The sequence below is a fragment of the Rousettus aegyptiacus genome, unplaced genomic scaffold, assembly GCF_014176215.1.
Source record: "Rousettus aegyptiacus isolate mRouAeg1 unplaced genomic scaffold, mRouAeg1.p scaffold_m13_p_9, whole genome shotgun sequence".
In the NCBI taxonomy this organism is placed as follows: Eukaryota; Metazoa; Chordata; class Mammalia; order Chiroptera; family Pteropodidae; genus Rousettus; species Rousettus aegyptiacus.
The window spans coordinates 65,715,931-65,739,638 of NW_023416312.1; the positions used below are offsets into that span (position 1 = coordinate 65,715,931).

The 23,708-nt window shown below is 38.5% G+C and overlaps 1 protein-coding gene across 6 annotated transcripts in view; it reads left to right on the top strand.

Moving 5' to 3' along the window:
- Positions 1-23,708, top strand: part of TMEM164 (transmembrane protein 164) — a 178,937-nt gene that overhangs the window by 24,125 nt on the left and 131,104 nt on the right. Inside the window, exon 2 of one of the 6 annotated variants that reach the window (XM_036227310.1) lies at positions 19,294-19,421. The exons of the other annotated variants lie outside the window; for them this stretch is intronic. The gene's annotated coding sequence lies outside the window, so the exon portion shown is untranslated. The remainder of the gene's footprint in view (positions 1-19,293; positions 19,422-23,708) is intronic. 6 annotated transcript variants of the gene reach the window in all.

Here is a 23,708-nt window from a genome sequence, read left to right on the forward strand (position 1 = left end):
AATGATGATAGGAATTTTCAAGTATTCTGTTTATTTTTTAATCAATGTTGGTAGTTTATGTTTTTCCAGAAATGTGACTATTTTGTCTAAGTTTTCAAATTTAGTGGTTTAGAATTGGTAATGGCCTCCTAAGAGCAAAACTGCTTAAAACACTCTAAAACTACAAAAATGCTAATCTGAAAACAGTGAACACCACATGCTCACTGCAGCATTATTTATGATAACCAAGATATGGAAACAACCTAAGTGTCCATCCATGGATGAATTTAAAAGAATTCTTGCCATTTGAGACAACACGGATGAACCCCAAGGGCATTATGCTAAGTGAAATAAATAAGAGAAAGACAAATACTGTATGATCTCTCCTGTATGTGGAAACAACAACAACAAAAAAACACCTAAACAAACACCTACGCTCATAGATATTGAGAACAATTGGTGGTTGTCAGAGGTGGAGATTCAGGAAGGTGAAATGGGTGAACTGTTTTTGCTTTTGTTTATTTTTAGTTAAAAAAAAGACTTTTTAAATACAAAAAAGAGGCTGCAGATATTAAAAAGATTTTTCATCCATAATATTACTTTTTTTTAAACAGTCAGTCTCATCAGAAGTTTATGTTTTATTTATCTTTATAGCAAATTTGGGTTTTGTTAATCTTCTCCAAAGTATGTTAGTTTTCTAATTTCTGCTTATTTAAAACATTGTTTTATCCGTCATATTCTGAGTTTTCTTGTTCTTTTTCTAACTTAATTTGGATGCTTAGCTTATTTATTTTCAGACTTTCTTATTTGACTATAAGCATTAAAAGCTAATAATTTGTGCTTCCTATTCCTTTAGCTAGATCTCACAAATTTCTGTATGTAGTATTTTGTTATGTTGTTCAATTCCAAGTATTTTATAATTTCCATTTTGATTTCTTAAACCATGGGCTGTTTAGAATGATTTTTAAAAATTCTAAATATTTCTTTAGTTATCCTTTTGTTATCAGTTTCTAACTTAATGACATTGTGACCAAAGAATGTGGTCTGCACGGTCTGTTTCTTTGAAATTTGTTGAGACTTGCATTGTGGCCCAGCATGACTCCAATGTCTTCTGGATCAACCTTTTTAATTTTGCTGTTCTTTGAAAGCCTTACCCAATTTTTGTCTGCTTACTCTTATCAATTATTGGGAGAGTTGTTAAAATTTACAATCACAAAGGTGGATTTATCTTTTTTTAGTGCCGTCAACTTTTTACTTTATATATTTTGAAGCTATGTTATTAGGTGTAGTAAGTTACTTTTTACATTTCTTTGTTACATCCATTGATCAAATGTTCAATATAGGGGCTCCCATTGCAACTTAGCCTGTAATTAGATTAATAATGGTGACTTGGTGAAAACAAAAGCATCCCTCTAGGTGGCCTGGGTAAATTGGATTTTGAGCTCCGGGGAAGAAACTCATTTAAAATCAGAATTGCACCTTCCAGTTATAGAATTAAATTCTTAAAGCAATTTCACTTTGCCAAACAAAATTATCACCCTCATATCCTCAAATGCCAGAGGCTTTTGCCATTATTAAAGGAGTTTTGAAAGCTGTATTCCCTTTGGGTTGGGTGAACGTGGGGAAGAAGAGCTTTGTTTCTCATGGGCCTAACTTATAGACATTGCTATTGGTTGGTCAGACAGGATTCAGACCCTTAGGCATTCTTTCTGTTGCCTAGCATTTTCTGTGGAACCTGGCCCAAATCCTGTTAGCTCACTGCCTTTTAGATTCAATGGCTATAATTATGTGGATAGTCCTTATTCCCCTTTCACTTGACAGGTATGAGGTGTGCAGAAATTAAGATAATAGTTGCATAGGGGTTCTAAATAATTCATCAGCTCCTCTGCTCACTCTGCAGAAAGAAAATAAAGTCTGTAGGAGACAAGTGTTCATAATCACCAAGCAACAGAAACGATGGCGGTGACTACACCATTTATTAGATTTTCGAATAGAATCAGATTACATGAAGCTGGAAGTCATACAGAGAGACATATTACATTTGGTCACATTTGGGTGGGAATGAAACTTTTCAGCTCCGGAGCTTGAGCCTGCACAGTACTGTGAAATCTCATTTTCAGGCTCTATCAGGGCAGCCCCAGATTCTGATTGTATTTCCTAAATAAATGCTCTGAGCTGGTCCTCTTCACTAGCACCTCCATCCCTCCCAGAGAGTTTCAAAGAAGGGGTCCAGGTGAGTCATTTAGGCCTCCCTAATTCTGGCTGTCCTTTCCTTTAAAAACAGCGATACTCTTCTTTCTCCCTCTTCATTTTTTAAAATTAACTTTTTTTGGATTGTACAAACAACATATGACCATAATTTTAAAAAGTGTAAAATTACAGGAATGTATAAAGAAAAAGTGAAAGTTTCTGGGCATCCATTTCTCCACTCCCATTCTCTTTTTAAAAACCTGGGCTAATGTTAAAGAAGATTTCCTTCCCACCCTCTGATTCTGCCTTCAAATTTACTTTTCTCACAAAGCGTAGTACATAAGAAATTCCAACCTAATTGGGGGTAGGGTAGAGGCTCTAGAGTTTACAGAATATGGCTACATGAAATCAAGGTCAGGACTTGAACTCAATTTGGAGATACCAGTTATTCTTATTTTAAAATGGATAAATCTTATGCAGAGAATAAGATTTTAGATCCCCACAGCCTAATCCAGAGCTGTGTTTCTGTGTGTTGGGGGGATGGGTAGATAAGAGGCACAGCCCAAATTAGATCATTTTTGTGAAACTGCTTTTGTTGTGGTGCGATCAAATTTAAGACCCACGGAGCCAATTGAGATTAACTATGAGCCTTTATTAGCCGGCCGGCGACTGACTCTCCCCATTAGAGAATCAGCACCGAGCTTTCAGAGGAGGTAGCTTATAAAGCCTGCGATTACATTAAACAAGCAAGCAGGTTTACAGTAGCAGAAGTTAACATTAGCATATCTTTGCACAGAATATCTCCTAGAACTACACCCTGTTTAACATTAAACAATAGAAGCAGAAGTTGGCCATCTGAAAATTTTCCACCCTTAACACTTTGTAAACTGTAGTATACCCTACAAATACTACATTAGCATTGATGTTGGTGCTGACTCTGAAGTGTGGTCTCCTGTGTTTGTCTAAACAGTATCAGCTAATGGGCCTTTGCAGAAGGAACTGGAAAAGTGGTATCTCATGTCATTTATTACTTCTATTAACAATTCCAAAAGTTTATTTAATTGCTCTTATTAGTTTAATGCAGACCTCAACAAAAGGGTGGAAAAGCAGAACTCAGCCTTAGAGAAGAGTGAACAAGTGTAACTTATTACTGACATACATAGTTAAATAACCCACCTGATGTAGGCAGTTGACGAAGCTTATAAACATCACCTAGTACTGCCTTAAATACAGTGAAGTGGGTGACAGTTTTCTATATATTGTAAAGCTTGGTAATAATGAAAGGATTGTTGTCATCATGACTAGAGAGATTGGCTGTCACTCAACGGCTTAGTTGTGATATGCTTCCAGGCAGTTCCAAAGGAGTCCTATAAGCTCCTTTCCTGCACAGGTGCTAGAAAGTGCCACAGAAATACTGTCTCCTGATAACTGTAAAAGCTAGGTAGCTAAATGTGACAAGACATTTGTCAAAAAGATGGAAGATAATGACCAATTTTTGGTAGACAGATAGTTGCCTGCTGAAACAAAGCCTGTATTGAACTATCTTGGAGTGGGAAGAAGCATTGCTATGACAACAAATTACTTATATTTGATTTAGAAGAAGGAGAACAGCACAACTTAATGGTTCAGAAACCTCGTGAGAACAGTTGTTGGCACTGGGTATATGTTAAAATATAAAATGTTAAGTATGATCTGTTAAATAATTCAGTACCTCTGCATTCTGTGTCTTCTCTCTCTTGAACCAATATAATACAATATAAATACATGCAAATTGTTCCATTTTATATGGTGCCCCAAATGAAATTCATGGCTTTAATTTGCTGAGATCCCAAAAATGTCATGTGTTTAAAAGAAGAAAAAAAGAGAGACCTGTTTACTGTGTGTTTATTCTGTCCAGACCTGAATTTATGGTAGTTTTGAGTTTCTCATTCTGTGCATGATTAATCTTCTTTGTGATGGGTGGAGTTTTATTTGAAAGGAAACAACACTTCAGACCATTTCCATCTTTTCACTATGTTCATGCCTGAGAAAATGAGTAAACAGTAGTTTGTACAAACTGGTTATTTGCAGTGCATCTGGGAAAGCAGGCCTGAAGCAGGTGGTGAAGGCATAGTGAACCTGGAGAAAGCCTGCGAATAGAGAGGCTTTCTCTTAGAGAGACGGCTGTTTTCCTTTCTAAAGATAGAATGAAACAAACCTGGAGATAGGTTTTAGGGTCTTCTTGACCAGGTTCTAAGGGTGGGTAGATACATCTAGGGCTCCTTGAGTGCTCTTGAGATAGAAGCTTCAAATATTTTCCATTCTCTCCTTTTGTGCCTTTCCCTTTCCCTACTTCCTCTTTATCCAATGTAGAACAGGAAAGTGTCAGACAGGGAAAAGGTTGGAAAACAGAGGACTGACTTCAAGAACACAGGAATACTATTCTAAAATTTAAACTGCACTCCAGGCAGAAATTACCAATTTGCATATGGTCTCTCCATTTCTTTGCAAGGCAAACTTTGGTTGGTCCTTACTATAGGGAGGAAGTTATTTCTTGGGGTTTATTCAGAGGAGGAAGCTTGAAAACAATAACAAGCCAAATCTTAAGCTAACCTTCCCTTTTTAATGAGGAGTGGCCAAGAATTACAGCTGTTGATGAATCACAGATTTTGCCTGGCATATAGTTTAAATTCCATCTTTTTAAATGATCCAGTGTTCTGTGTTCTACTAGTGGGCATTATGCCAGATCATGTCCCACCCTCTTCTGAAACTTTCAGTGATCCCTGTTACTTACAAAATAACATCCGAAGTTGTTAACCTGTTCTTTGTGGCCTTTTAAAATATGGAAATAGACCTTGTAGAAAAAGATTGCAGAATAAACATATTCTCATTATAGCAAATTTGGTAAATACAATGGTTGCCAAACTTTTTCTGTAAAAGGCCAGATTAAATATTTTTGATTTTGCAGGCCATATTGTCTCTGTCACTACTCAACTCTGCTATTATAGCACCAGCCATGGACAATGACAATGCAGAAATGAATGTGTGTGTTGTATGTGTCCTATAGAACTTTATATACAAATCACATAATGGGCCAGATTTGGTTTATGGGCTATAGTTTGCTGAGTCCTGGTATAGAGAATAAAATGTACCCATAATTTTGCTACCAAAATGTTAACATTTTTACTTATTTTCCTCCTTCTATTCACATTGTTTTACATGGTTATGACTATATATTGTATACTGTCAACTTTCTACCCTGATTTTTTCACTTAACGTTCTTATAAACATTTTTCATGTCATTTAATACTTATCAGAAGCGTAATTCCTAATGGCTCTGTAACACCCCATCCTTTGACAGATCATTTACCTAGTAATTTCCTGTTTTCTTGGTTATAAATAACATTACAAAAAAACTTGTTTTGTGCATAAATCTTTGTATTTCAAATTATTCTGTAGGCCATTTACCTTGAAATGGAATTATCGTGTCAGGGGGTATGAATATTTTGAAGGAGCTTATTATTGCCTTTCCAGGAAGGTGATACCATTTACATGCTTACCAGAAGTTCCACCTGTCCTTACTAACAGATATTCTCATTAAAGAAAAATCTTTTTAAAAATAACATCTAATTTAATATGTAATTCTATGATTATTAGAGGGGTTGAAAACAGTTCAAATGGCTGTTGATTAGTTTTCCTATTTCTTCTTTAGCTCACTCTTCTCTAAAAGCACCCTGAGCCCAAATTCACTTTCCCTTTTTCTCATGCAGTTGTCCCCTTTCATCCTTTGAATTCCTTGCGTTAAAATTCTCTCACTCGCTAGGGCCTGGTCCAGATCTCATTTAACTTCCCTGTTTATCTAGTCTTCCCTTGTTCCTCCCACTCATCTGACCTCTCTGCCCTATAGTATCCCTCTTCTGGCCTTTATTTATTTATACCTTTTTTTTGTAGTTTTGTGTTTTGGGGGCTTTCTCCCAAGGTCAGTGACACTTGAGTCTTGTTAATCTGTACTGGCTGCCAAAACCTATAGAGATCTTAGTATCTAGTGGTCTGACTAGTCTACTAGTGCTCTGTTGAAAAGTTCCTGAAGTTTGCTCCATGTGACTTAAAATAATGGGTCATTGTAGTTACCTGTGATTTTTACAGAACTGGTTGGGATCACTGATAAGAATGCTTTGATGGCTACTTAACATGGGCAGTATCCCTATGTCCTCTGCACTCCTTTTTATGAAATCTGGAGCCTCAAGTTTTCCAAGTGATGATAAACAATAATTTTCACACACATTAGGCTACTCCTCACTTGCATTTATAGTACGGCCTGGCCCTGTCCAGCAGAAGTTTCTGTGGTGATGAAAATATTGTATATCTGCTCTCTCCAAGATAGTAACCACTAGCCACTTGTGGCTACTGTGTATTTGATAAGTGTTTATTGCAACTGAAGAACTGATTTTTTTCATTTTACTTAATTTTAAATACTTTAAATAGCTACATGTAGGAGTGGGTACCATATTGGACAGTGCAGGACCATATAAAATATTTAAAGGCACAGTCCCTTTTTTATGGCCCAGAGAAGCTCAGTATTTATAGTAATCTATGGTAACATTGACACTGTGGCTCCCTGGAATTTTGGAGAGGCAGTCCAGATTCTGGTAGAACCATGGAGAGAGAGGAAGCTGTGAGTTTTGTTCAAAATGGAAACTGCCTTCATTGGGAGGTCTGTGTTGGGAGAAAAGGGAGTAGTGCTGGATTGGTAGGGTGGAGGTGTTATGTCCCGACTGGTATCTCCACGAACCACCAAGAAGCCGACAGGGATGCAAAAGCAAGAGGGAGTTTATTTCAGACTCGAGTCCGGACCGCAGTCCACACACCGACGCAGCAGTGAGTAGGAGGCGGTCCTGAACATGGGGCTTCAGGGGTATTTGAAGGGAAAAATCGTAAGCATGGGGAACGATGTCTTGGCGTTACAGGATTGGTACAACGAGCTTGTCGCTTAGCAGGATTGGCTGGGTGATGGTGCCAAGGAACAAGGCGGGGAATTTGGAGAGTTACTTTCCATAGTTGCTCTGATTGGCTGAGTCTAGGGTGGGGTGATCGTCTCGCTATCTGTGGCTTTTCTGGAAACTGGCCTGTGCTTAAGATGGAGTCTTATACCTAAGATGGAGTCACTTTGGTTGTTCAGAGGCAGATCGTGACAAGCTGGAAGACCAAGAGGAAACATTTAGACTTGATACAGTTGGTAATAGGTAACCGTTAAAAATTCACGAGAAAAAAATGTGATGGATGAGAGCTTTGTGGCAAGGTCGCCTCTGCCAGGGGCAGGCAAGCTGCTAGGCAAGAATGTGTGTTATTGGCTCCTCCTTTATTGAATAGGGTTGGGCAGTAGTGGTTTACCAAATCCATCAAAATCTAGCCACATCAGAAAATACAAATGATTTATTTTTACATTGGCTTCCAGTTATTGTGTGCCTTCCTGTGGTTCAGATACACGCCAGCATGGAGCCCTTAGTTGAGAGGTGGGAGACAATGACTGCCAGTGTGAGGGGAGGCAGGCTGGTTCCTGTTGCTTAGCCACAGACAGAATTGCCCTCTGTGGCCCTCGTGCCTTGAAAGTTCATCTTGGATGGCTTTCTGATTCCTCCGAAACTACCTGGGAGCCCACCCACTCTGTTCTCACTTGCCTGCTTCCTTTAAGAGCCAGTCGAGAATTTCTAATTGTTTTATTAGAATACTTTGATCTCATTAACTCCCCTCCCATTTTCAATTAAGTTGAACATTTGTATTCTTTCTATCTACTCCTTACTGCCCCACCCTGCTCCTTATTACATAAGTTATATTTCTATAAGGCTCTTGTGACCTTAGCACATGGGCTTAATAATTAACTGTCATTGTTCTAAATATTTGCCTCTGGGCTCTTTTTGAGGAAAAAGAATAACACTATCAAAGGGACTCCCTCCTTTTCTTCACACTCCCAACTCTCTCCCTTTCTTCACACTCCCCAACATGCCCAGCTACCTGAACTCCCAACCCCTAGGCTCGAGGAGACAGCCTAGCTCAGACAACCTCCCTTTGAAGGAGACACATTCTAGTTAAGTTATACCTAGAAGTCTTCAGAAACAATTGACTCAGGCAGAGCCTTCGGAGAGAGCCGACAGTTAAATCTATTCTACATGTGTCAGTAGGACTTGAAATTGAGAACAGAATGTTCTTTCCACTTCACTCACAATTGACAGGGGCCAGTTTTTGAGAGAAAAGGTGGTCTTGTGTGGTCCTCACCTCACCTCTTACTCTTGAGATACAGCTAAAATAACTGTGAGTAGCGCTTTCTCTCTCTCTCTCTCTCTCTCTCTCTCTCTCTCTCTCTCTCTCTCTTTCTCTCGGCATAGTGAAGCAGCGGGGTTCCTCACTGTTGCCTGATTAAAGGAAAAAGTCATTGGGGGAAGGAAGAAATTTTAAAAAAACTACCTTGAGCTGTACACTTAGGATTTTTGCAAAAATCAATGATCTTTTATGGTTTTTATCCTTACAGAGTTGGTATAGTTTAAGAGTTAAGAGCATGGATTCTTGCAATACATATTTACTGCGCATGTACTATCTGCCAATAATTTTGCTTGCTACATACCAGACTCAGACACTAGTGGTTTAAAATTTTGGTTCTGCCTGTTGTTAGCTATTTGAGCTTGGGTGAGTTTTTTTGAACTTCAGTTGACCTGTCTGTAAAATGGAATAGTAATTCATAGTTGTGAAGATTACAGTGTCTGTACAGTAAGGACCTAGTAAGGACTCAATAAAAGATAGCCGTTGTTATTAAAGCAGTCCATTTATGTTTGTAATAACCTCAAGATTGAGCCTGTTGATCCAATGTCCTTTTTTACTCATCCCTTAGTATGCTTGCTTTTGCCTTCCTTGAAGCTACATATCCTCAGAATAAGAGACATTGGGTGTGACAGATTTAATAAGATTTAATAATTTGATGGAAAGAGGGTTCCTAGGTACTGGGCAACGGAGGAAAGCTCTAGAGCTGCCTTTGCTAAGGTAATTGTCGCGTGTTTGAGATGTTCCTGTTCTGTCTAAAAAGGGGGAGGATTGATGACAGTGCCGCCCCCTAGCTTTTTCAAGAATAATTTCCTGGGAAAATGGCACCTCTGCTTTCTGTAGTTGAGTGGATGAGTGAGTGGGTGGGTGGGTGGAGGATATTACTTTTGAGTCAGGAAAACCTTGTGTTCCATACTTGGGGGTCATGGTCTCTTTACCTTGTTTTGGATGCTCTATGGCCTGACTTTAAGAAAAGCTTTTTGGTTGGTCTCTTAATATTAAGAAATAACATTGGAAATAAGTTATTATATCACTTTCCATAGAAAACTAACTAGCTTTTGCTTAGTAGAGTTGTGTTCTAGGGATTCAGTGCATCTGAATTTTGACTTTCTGTACCACCCGGGTCAGAATTTCTGAGAATGATACATGTGGTGTTTGGATTGAGGGGTTAGGGGTGGCTCAGAGAGTGAGAGTTCTATAGCAGTGACATTGAAATCCCTGTAAGCAAGGCTGAGGGGGTTTCCATGTCTATTGCCCTAACAGGGGACCCTAGTAAACAAAAAGGGCTGGGTTAATGCAACCAGCTTGGAGAGATTATTCATAGATATCAAAATTCAATGTTAAGAGAACTTCCCTATAAGAGCCAGCAATGTTCTCTCCTTCAAATTTACTCATCTCTGTTGTTTTATCTTTTATAAGAATGAGAAGAAATATACTCTTTCAAAAGTTGCTTGTGATACAAACCTAGATGTTAAATCCTACTTTAAGTGCAGAGGGGCAGCTTCCCTCTTTATTCTAAGGAATTCCATGGAGAGCCTCTTGAAAAAAATCCTTTGGTGATGTGAATTATAGCCTTCAAATTTCTTGTTTGTTAAATCTTGCTTTTAATATATTGGATTTGCTTCAAGTAGTTTACCCATTTTTCAGGTTACATCCTCATTTTAGTGAAACAACTGGGTATGTTCCTTTTATAAAACACTCAGGGAAATGGAACTAGTTTCATGGTCTTCCTTGATATAGATCCCTAGGGACCTCAGGGCTGTAGCAGCAACTCTGTTCAGTTAGTATTCAGGCTCCCAAAAGCTTTTCCCTACATTATTTTAAGGAGTTGTATACAATCACTTTTCATGGTGAGAGAATACAGGGTAATATAACTTTAAAAAACTGAATAAGGAGAGAGAAAAAAATGGAGATGACAGAGGCTCTGTTCATCCCTCTGGCGACCAAATCAATGTTGCGACAGAAACAAGAAGTAAACAGCAAGGAAAATTGCCTTGGATCTAGATGAACAAGCCCTACAACTAGGGAGAGAAATAAGAAATCACCTTGCAACAGGAGGAGGTAGGACGGGGCGGGGACACAGGGCTGCCTGGTGGAGCAGCTAAGTGGGACAGAGGCCATGGCAGCAGTAGCCGCAGATGACTCTTAAAGGGGATGTGTCTGCAAGCAGACTTTGGCAGTGGCAGACATGCTCGTTCTGAGCACCGGCGCCAGGTCGGCTGCACAAGGGGCACCAGGGACTTAAAGGGATACACTGAGTTGTCAGAGTGAGGGCTAGAGGCGAGACTCGCTCTGTACAGAAGTGCCGGAGGTATCCATTGTTCTTCTATTGAACCCTCCCAGTGTGCAGACTCAGCGCTGCCATAGCTGAGATGTCATCAAAGTGGATGATAGAGATTGCTTTGCCCAGAGGATTCCCTAGCTCCGCCTCCCCCAACTTGGGCCCCACTCAAGCCACATCTAGGTGTGTCCTCTGTGCTCAGATGCTCGTTGCTGAGCAGCACCTAGACTCACACTGGAGGCAGCTGGCCTCAGTTTTTGGTGTGGCCTTTTGAGGCAACTATAAGCACAGTATTTGTGGATTGCTTGCTGAATCTGAACAGGTGGCTCCGGGGAGGCACAGTCTGGGGATAAATTTGGCCTGCAGTTGAACCCCTCTCAGGACTGTGCTGCTGGACACCTGCTAACCAAAGCACCATAAGACTGGGCAACTAGGAGCCTTGCTTAGTATATAGAAACAGACATAGAAAGGCAGCTTAAATGGAAATACAAAGAAGCAGAAACTATGTGAGAGAACAGAACAGAGACCCATTAAACCCAGAAATAATGGAGTCAAGCAATCTAATAGATGCAGAGTTCAAAACACTGGTTGTAAAGATGCTCAATGAACTCAGGAGAAGTGTAGATGAATTCAGAGAGAACTTCAACAGAGATAAAAAAAAAAGCATAAAAATGGAAATAGAAATTGTAAAAGAGAACCTGTCAAAAATGAAGAACAAATCTGAGATGAAAAGTATATTAAATGGAATAAACAGAGTGAATAAAGAAGAGGATCAAATGACCTATATAGAGGATGGGGAAGCCAAGGACACAATAAGGATGGCAAGAAGAAAGAAGCCAAGAATATAATAATAATTTAAGGAGCCTATGGAACACTATTAAATGTAAAGATATACATGTCTAGGGGTACCGGAAGGAAAACAAGACATTGAAGAGCTATTTGAAGAAATAATGGTGGAAAACTTCCCTCACCTGGTGAAGGAAATAGACATAAAACCTCAGGAGGCTCAGAGAGTCCCAAAAACCAAGAACTCAAAGAGGCCCACATCAAGACACATTATACTTAAAACACCAAAGGTTAAATACAAGGAAAGAATCTTAAAGCAGCAAGAGAAAAGCAGTTAGTTACCTACAAGGGAGCACCCATAAGACTGGCAGCTAAGTTTTCAAAAGAAACCACGCAGATCAGAAAGGTTTGGCACAAAATATTCGACGTGGTGAAAACCCAGGAGCTACAGCCAACAATATTTTATCCAGCAAAGCTATCATTTAGAGTTGAAGGACAGATAAAGAGCTTCTCAGGCAAGAATAGGCTAAAGGAATTTATCAACACCATAACAGTATTACAGGAAATGTTGGAGGGACTTCTTTAAGAAGAAGAACCATGTGTCAAAAACATGAATAAAGAATGGTAGTAACTACATTCCTATCAACAAGCATCACAAATGGAAAAGAATTAAGTGCTCCAACCAAAAGATTCAGTGGCTGAATGGATGAGAAAATAGACCCCTACTTATGCTGCCTACAGGAGACTCACTTCAGATTAAAAGACACACACAAAAGGAAGGGGATGGAAAAAGATATTGTCTTCATGGATGTAGAGAGCATTATACTGAACGAAGTAAGTCAGATAGAGAAAGACAAATATCATATGATTTCACTACATGCAAAATCTAAAGAACAAAATAAACGAAAACAACAAAAACAGAAACAAAGTCATATGTACAGAGAATATTTTGAGGGCTCCTAGATGGAAGCAGTGTTTGGGGAACAGTGAAAAAGGGCAAAGGGATTAAGAAGTACAAATGGATAGTTACAAAATAGTCATAGAGATATGAATTGTAGCATAAGTAAAATAGTCAATGTAATAAATATCTAAGGGGAAGAAGTGTACTACATTTAGTGGGATGATCACTTTGCGACTTATGTGGATCTCTGATTACTATGCTATAGAACTAAAACAGGTATATTACTGTATGCCAACTATAAATGAGAAAGACCTCATTGTCTTGTACAATATAAATACAAGCAACTAATTGTTATATTTCAATAAAACCAAAGAAAATTAAAAAAACAAAAACCGAATGAACTCTTCACTTCCTTCTGCTGGCCTTTGCCATCTCCCGTTTCGCTGAACCTCCTTTCCCCTATGCTCACCCACGCTCTGAGGTTACCTACTGCTTGGGCTCAAGTCCGGAGGCTTAGTGACAAATAACAACTTGGCCTCTGAGGCTAGAGGACACACCTGAAACTTGATATTTGGGTCCTAACGTTTAGCTCAATTTAAAGAGATACCACTGTTAAATGTTAATTATTTTTTTCCTGGATCCGTATTGTGAAGTTTGATGCTGACCCTTTGGATGAAATCCCTTGGTGAACAACATATTAAATGGGAAATATTTCTGTGAAACGAAATCCATTTAATAGTATTACAGTAGTCTTCCCTTATCTGCGGTTTTTCTTTCCATGGTTTCAGTTAGGTGTGGTTAACCTTGGTTTAAACATATTAAATGGAAAATTCTAGAAATAAATGATACGTTTTAAATTGCACACCGTTCTGAGTAGTGTGATGAAATCTCATGCCATCCCACTCTGTCCTGCTCAGGACTTGAATCATCCCTTTATCCAGCATATCTACACTGTATACACTACCTACCCATTAGTTACTTAGTACCTGTCTCGGTTATCAGATCGACTGTTGTGGTACCACAGTGCTTGTGTTTAGGTAACTCTTATAGTAGCCTAACACTACGTCGCAATGACTGTCATTCATCTCATTTCATCTCATCACATAGGAATATCTCACATTATAACAAGAAGAAGAGTGAGTACAGTACAATATATTCCAAGAGAGAGAGACCGTATTCACATAACGTTTATTACAGTTTATTGTTATAATTGTTATTATTATTGTTGTTAAATCTCTTACTGTGCCTACTTTATAAGTTAAACTTTATCATAGGTATGTCTGTATAGGAAAAAAAACTTAGTATATAAAGGGTTTGGTACTATCTGAGGTTTCAGACATTCACTGGGGGTTCTTGAAATGCATCCCTCATAAAAAAGGGAGGGACTACTGTACCTTGTATATAAGTCTTATATATGAGTAACAAACAAACAACTCCCATCTCCTCATCCCTGCTAGCTATACAGCCAGAATGGGAAAGTAGATCTTTTTTTTTTTTTTGGTTTCTTTGGTTTTGATTTTACTTAAAGTGTATTCTCAGATCAGACACACTTTTGTTTGTACAGAAGTCCCAAAAATATTTGTTGCAAATTGATCTAATAAGGCAATTTGGTTGTCCACAGTTATTAGATTCCACTTTGGTGGGTGTCATTGATCTTCAGTAGTTAGAGGTAGGTGAGGGCTCTAGGTTTCCTCCTCACAACCTGTATATTGCAGTGAAAACAGTTCAGATTAAGTTCTACCACACATTTAGTAATAATCAGGCACAAAATACAGCCTGATCTGTACACCCAGAGACAATCCATCTCTTATTCTTTCCATCCACTATCTTGTGTGAAAGGTTCACTGGAGGTAGATATGACAACATTCTAGTGGTATGATTCAGCTTACTTTCCAATCAAAGGGCACATCCGAATCTTCCATTAAGAGTCTGAACATAAGGTTTGTTTGATTCATGAGCCTAAGGTATCATTCCAAAAGGGTGAAGGACTTTGGGCCAACCAGTCTTATTCATGCAAGGATGGGAGTGCCTGAATAATATTGCTAACTGATTCATGTATCTTTAGGAGACATGAGTTTTGGCAAGTATATACACCATAATCAAAATAGTGCTTCAGTCACCCCACCCCCACAAAATAATTGTCCCACAACTTGCTTGTGGGCTTTTAAAAAGAGACCCAGACAGCTTTATTGAGATATAATTCATACCATACAATTCACTCATTTAATGTATGTAATTCATTGGTTTTTGGTATGTCACATTATTAATTTTTAAAATTGTCAAATATATATATAACAAAATTTGCCATTTTAACCATTTTTAAGTGTATGATTCAGTGGCACTAATTATATTCACAGTGTTCTGCAACCGTCACCACTACCTACTTCCAAAACTTTTTTATTACCCCAAACAAATTCCGTATCCATTAAGCATTAAGCAATAACTATTTCCCCCTCTCCTTGGCCCTGGTTACTGCTGTTCTACTTTCTGTTTCTATGAATCTGCATCTCTAAGTACCTCATATAAGTGGAACCATAACAATATTTGTCCTTTCGTGTCTGGCTTATTTCACTTAGCACAATGTTTTCAAGGTTCGTCCATGTAGTAGCATGTATCAGTACTTTATTTTTTTTTTATGACAGTATACCACATTTCATTTATCCAGTCATCTGTCAATGGACAGCTGGATTGTATCCCTTTGTCTGTTGTGAATAATACTGTGAAGAACATTGGCTTACAAGTAAAATATCTCTTTGAATCCCTGTTTTCAGTTCTTTGGGGGTATATACTTAGGAGTAGAATTGCCATGTCATATGATAGTTATATGTTTAAATATTGGAGAAACCAAACTTTTTTGACAGCAGCTGAGCCATTTTATATTCCCATCAGTAATGTAAGAGGGTTACAATTTCTCCACATCTTCTCCAGTACTTATTTTCCATTTTTGAAATTGTAGCCATCCTAGTAGGTGTGAAATGGTATTTCATGGTTTTGTTTTGCATTTCCCTGATGGCTAATAATGTTGAGCACCTTTTTATGTCTTCATTGGCCATTTTCATATCTCTTTAGAGAAATGTCTGTCCATGTTCTTTGCTCATTTTTGAAACACTAGATTGTTTTTTTGTTGTTGTTGTTGTTATTGAGTTCTTGATTGCGGGCTTTGATTAGAGATTTCGGTTGCTAATTAATCATCCCTGGTGTGTATATTCTCAATTAGGGTCCTTTAGACGTTGATAGTGGTACGCTGGTGAATGTTTAAAGCACTGATTTATAACATTTGTCATTTCCCATGGCACATTTCAATCTGTCAGTCTATCCTCACTAAAGTAACAAAAGAGTTGGGGAGGGATGAGCACAATCAACTCTTGCTAGCCAGTGCTTTAGGCTTCTTCCAGTACATACTGGATGTTAACTAACTGCCCTACAGTGGAGAATAAAACTAATGCACACACATGTATCAAAGTGTCTCTGATGAAAGTAAATTGGAGACATTATAACTAAAAGTAAATGAAAATGATTTTTAATTGCAGCACTTTGGCTTCCCCATTGAAAATAAGAATAGGTACCCTTCGTTGAATACATCATCTGCTAGACATGTTCCATGTATTTCATACGTATTAGTAAATAGAGGAGGAAGCAAACAAGTTAGTGGTAGTCTGAGACTTGAACCCAGACTCCAGAGCCCCTACGTTTGACCTCTACCACATTGCCTTCTGTCCTATTCATGGGATTTACTTCCTGAGTGCCAACTACAGAGTTAATGACTTTCTTCTAACCCCAGAGACCCTTCTTTGTTAATTTCTTCCCTCCTGCCTCTCTAAAACCTATACAAATTGGAAGTGAAAACCAAAGCTGTGATGGTACCACCTATTGATGAACTATAGGAGGTTAAAAATATAATTTTCTTGATTGCAAAGACAACATATTTTTTGGAAGAAAAATTTAAGCAAATCAGAAGTGGCAAAAATAGAAAGTGAAAATTCCCCATAATTCCACCTACCAGAGATAATCATTATTAACAGCATTTATTCTTTCAGATCTTTTTCTTTACATAATTTTTACAAAAATGGGATGAGTCCTTATAGCCTGAATTTTTTTTTGTTTGACAGTATAGTTGGATGCCAGTGCATATAGCACTACTTCATTCCTTTTAACAGCTACATAATATCCTTTCTGTGCAGGAATATTTCGAAGGGCTGTTTTGAAGAAGGGATGATAGGTGGCACCTGGGACAAAACGGGTGATAACCAACTGTTGGGTACCAAAACAGAGCACCATTCTGTCTTCTCCCATCTCCAGAGCTACCATATCTTCCTTACCTGGAATGATAAAATAAAAATCAATTAATGTTAAGAGTTACATGAAAAGCTTAAACTAAGCTACTTAGGGATAATTGTGAGATAATATCAAAATATTTTACATTTCTTTAGGGCTTTGCAGTTCTGGTCTTTGAAACCTGTTTGGACTCTCTTCAACTCCAGTAGGCCCTGCTCTGAGTTAGAGAAACATCCTTTTCAAGGCAGTAAAATCTTTTAATTTCTCTTCATCTGTTACTCACTTTGTGAGATGGCCACCACCAAGTTCTCAATGGTTGTCAGTGTTTTTTCTTTGTCTTCTCCTCTGTCCAGGCACTTGTCACTAGCAAACTTCCTATCGATTTTGTCAGGGGTAGCGTTTATTGTTGTTGCAACTGGGAATTGATAGGGAAAAATAGATTGTCTAGGGGAAGGTTTAGTTAGAAGAAGTACAGGTGTCTAATAGTCATTATGAAGAGGCTGTCAAAGTAGCATTCTTTACTCTCCTGCATGTATCACTCCACAGAATAAAATAATCCAAGAATGATAAGCTCTTAATTGCCATCTGTAGGTTTATGATGCTGCTTGTCTTATTTTAGTTAACATTGAACACTGACCTCATATGACACTTGGAGAAATTTTGAAGATAAGATGATCATATGTAAAGCAAACTGCCCACTCAGAGATGAGGTAAAGGCCAGTGCTGTCAGTTTATCAAGATTTGTCTATCTCCTGCTCTCCTCTCCTTTCTTGTTCATATCAGGGAGTTGGCACTATGTAATATAACATACTCGCATTCTTTTACCAGGTTAAAGAAGTTATTTTAGTAGGGGTGGAGGGCTCAGAGGTTTGTGTTGGGGTCAGATGCTATCTTTTTTCTTAATTAAGAAAATAAGAATACGGGTGTTTGAAGCTCATGAGTGGACATGTCATTATCTTTCAAATTACAAGCTAAGCATCAGGCCTATACATATATTCTGGTCCACATGTCCTTCAAAGGCAAGCCACTCCCTACCAGCTATGCTAGGAGGTAACAACAGCCATGAACTATGCCAGAGACCTTGCCTTCATGGCTTGGGTTGATTGGATGAAAGTGGCCACCTGTCCGCAAAACATAACCTCTGTTACCTGGCCAACACCGTGGGCGTAACAGGATGACCTGTGTCATTTGTATTCCTCTCCTAGGAAATTAGAATTGAGAAGATGAGAGATTAAATAAGGCTGTTAGTGACAGGGACAAAAGCCAAAAGATGATGTGGAGAGGAACATTCATGTCAGGCCATGTCTAAACTGCTGTTAGGAGACAGAAACCTTGAATCAAACAGAGGAAGCTAGTAAGAGAGGAACAGATGTGCCCTGAAAGAGAGATGAGCTATTCCTCTTACCTACCTTGAACTCAAAATGACCTTCCAATTCTCCCGAGGGCGAGCTTTATCCTGCACTAATATGCTCATGATATACCTGTTTTCTTACCACAGACCTCCTTTTTCTTGAGCCAGCTTGAGTAGGACTCTGTTTTCTTGCAATAAAAATTGTCATACTAACACTTGTCTTTTTTTTTGACAATAGCCAAAAAATATTTAAAAAACCCTGTTGGTGAGGATGTAAAGAAATTGGAACCCTGATGTACTTGATGGGAATGCAAAAGGGTATAGCTGCTGTGGAAAACAATTTGGAGACTCCTCAAAAAGTTAAAAACAGAACTACCATATTATCCAGCAATTCCACTTCTGGGTATTTATCCAAAAGAATTGAAATCAAGGTCTCAATGAGACATTGGCACTCCAGTATTCATTGCAGCACTTAACCATAGCCAAGATGTAGAAACAACCTAAGTGTTCATCGATGGATAAATGGATAAAGAAAATGTATATACATACGAGAGAATATTATTCAGCTTTAAAAAAAGGAAATCCTGCCATATGCTATGACATAGTTGAACCTTGACATATTATGCTAAGTGAAATAAGCCAGTTACAGAGGACAAATACTGCATGATTCTGCTGATAAGAGGTATTTATATAGTCAAACTCAGAGTGTAGAATGGCAGTTACTAGGGGCTGGGAGAGATGAGTTATCAGAGATTGGCAAACTGCTAATCAATGGGCATAAAAGTTTCACTTGTACAAGATAAACAAGTTCTAGAGATCTGCTGTACAGTATTGTGCTATAGTTTAACAGTACTGTATTGTATACTTAATCTTTTGCTAAGAGGGTAGATCTCATATTAAATTTTCTTATGACAATAAAATAAATTCTCAGACAAGATCTAGCCCCTACCTTTATAATTTTAGACTTTGGGGCTAACAAAAATTGGTTAACATATAGGGTTAACATTAAGTGCTGAAATAGGAACAGTGGAAAAACACAGCTACCTGATTATTTCTCTCAAGCTCAGTGCTGACGTTATGGACTTTAAATCTGTGTTCCTGGCAAACAGTGAGAATGAAAAGAGGCAGGGATCCTGACTGTTCATTTATCACCTCACATCTCTCAACCAACAGGGGGCTGTCTTTATCCTATTTAACCTCTCAGTAGAATATTTGCCTTTCATTTATTCCCCTTTCCAGTCAACTCTTGATTATTCACGCATAGAAGAAAGCATTAATGTGAATAATAGAAGACTACCCCACCTTGGCCTCTCTTCCCTGCCACAGCAGCACTGAGTTCCAGAAATGGAAACCAACTAGCAGGAAAGGTAAGGCGGCTGAAAAAAGTTGGGGCAGGGCTGAGCAAATTACAATGTTTCTTCTCCCACCTTTACACCTTCTTTCTAAATGGACCCACTTGAATTCCTTTTCTGGTGTCAGTAGGAAATTGCTGGAAAGGCAATGTCATCTGTCTGATTAAAGTAAAAATGTGGAATTTTTAAAAACTAAAATGTAGTTGGGGCAAGTTAACTAGGATGCTGTGTTTTTCTCTTTCATCTGTTTTACTGTCTGTCAGTGTCACATATCAGAGCCACCCAGCTTTCTGATTGGCAATTATTATTCTCAGGTCAGGATTTGGGACTCGGCTAGCTAAAATATGTACAGTGGTATTTCTCAAAGTTTGATTCTGTTTTTTTAAAGGCTAAAACAAAGGCTGTTTTATGTGGGTAACAGCTGTTTGACAGATTCTCTTTGGCTATTCCGCCATCTTGACTGGAACCTCCTTCAAGTTTGGTTCTTGAGCCACTCACATCAGAGTCGTCTTGGTTACTTATTTAAAATGCTGTTTCCCGGGCCCTAGCTCAGACCTAGGGAGTCTGATTATGGGGGAGTGGAATTGACCTGGGAATGTGCATTTTAATCCACCCCTCCCCGGGTAATATTTATACACACTCAACTTTGAGAATGACTGCTCCATAATGGGTACCTGATGGGATTCGAAGGGTGGTTCTGGGAAATTACCAACACTTCTTTTTCCCTCACTATTAGTAGACCAAGTGAGTGGGTGGGGAAGTTGGGGCTTTCCAGGTGTCAGATGGTGTTTTTCTTAGTGCAAATAGATAGGAATTCTCTATTGAAAGGAAAGTGAAGAAAAATGGAGATCCTACCATGCAAAATTGTATGGCACTTAACATTTAAATATTTGTTGAATTACTGAAATATTTGTAATTGAGAGTCGTTTGGGCAGGGACAGAGAAAGGTTGTGTGTTTGTTAGTTACAGACTTGGTTTGCATCCATGTTCTTTCTAAAGAGACCACCCTCTTCATTTCTGCATTGTTTTTATTTAGAGTGAAAATATTCAGTCATCTCCAATGTATTTGGAGTTTTATAATAATTTAAGTATGTAAATAGGCACTACATGATGCTGCTCAATGGTGGTATGTAAATATAACCCTACTAATCAAAATGAGAATATTGTGTTTAAGACAGTGGTTATAGTGTTCAGGCTATTTTTCAAACACTGGCTCTATGGAATAAAGCAAGGTCCTGTTGTATTTCATTGCTTGCCAGGAATTCCCCAACAACTGTTGAATGGGTTTTGTTCCAAATGTTTCTTTGGAAGTCTGTTTAGAATTCAAATTGAATTTTCCCATGGACACAATATTCTTGGGGATCAGGTTCCCAGACCAGCTGGCAAAAGTCTATTGAATCTGAAGTGGAATGAAACTAAAGTCTCTTAGCCCCTGACAGCATTCCTGATAGTGTATTTATGGGGGAGGGAGGGTTTCAGACCTGTGATCCTCGGCACACATCCCAGTTTTACTCCCTGAGTAGAATTATAGAGATTTATTGTTGGAGGAAACAATTCAAACTCTTTCATGTGACTTCCTAGGCCTTGCTTAGTGATCTTGCTTCTGTACAGCTCTTCAGCATAATTTTTTATCATGTTTCACTGGGAATTCCACATTATCCAGGCGAAAGGAGCTACTTTGAGTTTCCTAAACATGTCTTTATAACATCTGGGCCATTGAAGCCTTTACCCATGTTCTTCCCTTGTGAGGAACCTCTTGCCCCCTGGCTGCTGTCCACTTGCTGGCTCTGTTATAGGCTCTCAAAACTCTGATCATAGTTTTTATTATAGTGAGATTTGCATGTTTTATATAATTTTCCTTCCTGTCAGACTGAGTGCTCCACAAAAGCAAAGGCCATGTTTGTGTTACTCGCTGTGATATCCCCAGCAATTTGCATAGTATCTGGTGTGTAGTGGGTTCTTAATAACTGTATGGAAAGTGAATGAATGATTTAGTCCAGGGGTTTTCAACCTTGTTGTAGCTGCTATGCACACAACGGATGATCTTCGCATATTCAATAGACTAAGCTCAGGGTTGTATCAATAAAAAGATAATTTTGCTCTCTGACTCAAGAAAGCACAAAGGAATGCAAGTGAGGAAGTGGATTGTCAGTGAGATAATGTACAAATGAATATATATGCAGATAATTTGTAACTTCAGTACTTTGTTATTCATTATAAATCACTTGCCTCACCTCTCACTGATGAGGCATACCTCTGGGGTGCTAAACCATGCTGAAAAGCACCAATCTGGTTCAACCCTTTTTTACAGATGTGGACTCCAAGATTAGAGAGGGCAAGTTTTAAAAATTTTTTTTCATTTGTATTTTATTTATTTATTTATTTATTTTGCCTAAGTCCATATTTTAGTTATCAGATGTTCTGGGATTAGAACCTAGGCTTCTGACTCTCAGGCCATGTGTTTTATTCCAGAGATTTACATTAAATAAATAAAGTCTGCATGCATTGAAACAGCTTATCGTTCTGTGGATATTTGAAGAAGTCTCAAATCACTTGACGTGGGTCATTGCTGGTGATGAATTGGGGAAAACAGAAGGGCAAAGTTATGTTTAAAGTACATATTATAATTTAGGTTTGGTTCATTAACGCTGGGCCTGCAGGAGAGCTAAGGGAGTATAGCTTACCCAAGGCACTGTTTACAGAATTGAGATTTAACATAGCTTTTCATTTTTCTAAGATTCCACATCTGTAGAGAGTGTAGAACATGATTGAATGTTCAGTAGGTATTTCTTAATTATGTGATTTGCTGAAGTTACTCTGCTGGTGTGATTTTTTTTTATGCCATCAAACATTTAATTGGTAAGCATGTAGTTTGATAAGTGATGTTGTTATTGTTATTAGTTTTATGTAGTTCCTACAGAGCTGGGAGGAGCCTTTAGGCCATTTGGTTTGGGGCCCTGCCTTAGCTATTACCTTGCATATTCTTAAACACCTGTTTCTTAATGTCATTTGCACTTCTTGTTTTGGCTCCTGTGGGTTTTTTTTCTGCTCAGAATAGAGTCAACCATAAGACTGAATTAAAGAACACAGCATAATGAGTCACCTAATAAAGTTCAAAGGCATCTAGGTGAAAGGACGATTTGTAGGCCCCTGGAGAGGAAGGGGAAGCAGTGCTTTTGCAGGTGTAAGCCTGTGAACCAAAGTTGGATTCTTGTGGAAAATACGTGGCTGGCTGGAGAGGAAAGCGTAGCTCATTATTTCACCTGTCTTCCAGTAGAACACACTCCAGGAGTCCCATATCAGGCTGTTTTTTTTCTCCCTGTGGTGAAGGAAAAAGCAGGTGGCTAATTAAAAATATAAGCCCCAAAGCCAAACTCAAAGGCTTAGGAGAGCCAAGCATCCTTCTACCAGGCTACTCAAAATCCTTAGAGACTGGGGGGCCAAGGAAATCACCATTCATTGAGTTCCTTTAAGAAAAGATAATGTATGGCTTTGTATTCCCTCAAACTGCCAGTAGTTGGCTCCAACACAGTTTTACTTGTATGCCCCTTCTTTAATGTCACTCTGAATAAACTCTCAGCTGTCTGTTTGGATCTAGGGAAATAGAATGAGCCTAGAGGGCTATTCTTAAAGTCATGTATTTCCTTCCCACTCCCCCTTGTAACTACAAAACCACCAAATTGTGGGCCATTTGCATCTGCCTTAATTTCTCCTCATAAGGTATAGCAAAAGTATTTTACTTCTAGGTACAATGCAAAGCTTTCTGGAGTGAACCGAATGTGTAAAATGTAATTTGAAGCACTTTTCAGAAAAGAGCCCTTTTTGGTACAAAAAGGCCCATTTTTCTCTTTTCTTTCCTCTTTTTTTTCCATTAATGCCTCATCACCTTTTGTCCAATTTTAGCTCATCACAGGCTGAATTTTCCTTTTGATGTCTGCTTTCCAGAATAGCCCCTGCCTGAGAAAAAGGACAAAAGGCCATGTCCATGACCTTCAATTTTCAGTGTCCTCAGCCCTTTCATCCACCTCAGTGCTTCCCTGGTTGGGAACAGAATTTTAACTCCAGGGTCAGAGCACATATGGAAGAAGAGTACTTTTTAAAATCCAAGTATATCCAGATATAATGTTTCATTGTCATTCTTCTTTCTTATACAGTCAGGTAGAGGTGGGAAGCGAGAGGGCTTGGGGGGAAAATTGGTTTGTAACCTCTGCAACAGCAGGCATTCCCATTTTTTTTACCCCAGATGTTAAATTAGGAAAAAACGTGTTTTTAAGGATTTAATTTGCTAATTCAAGGTTGCTT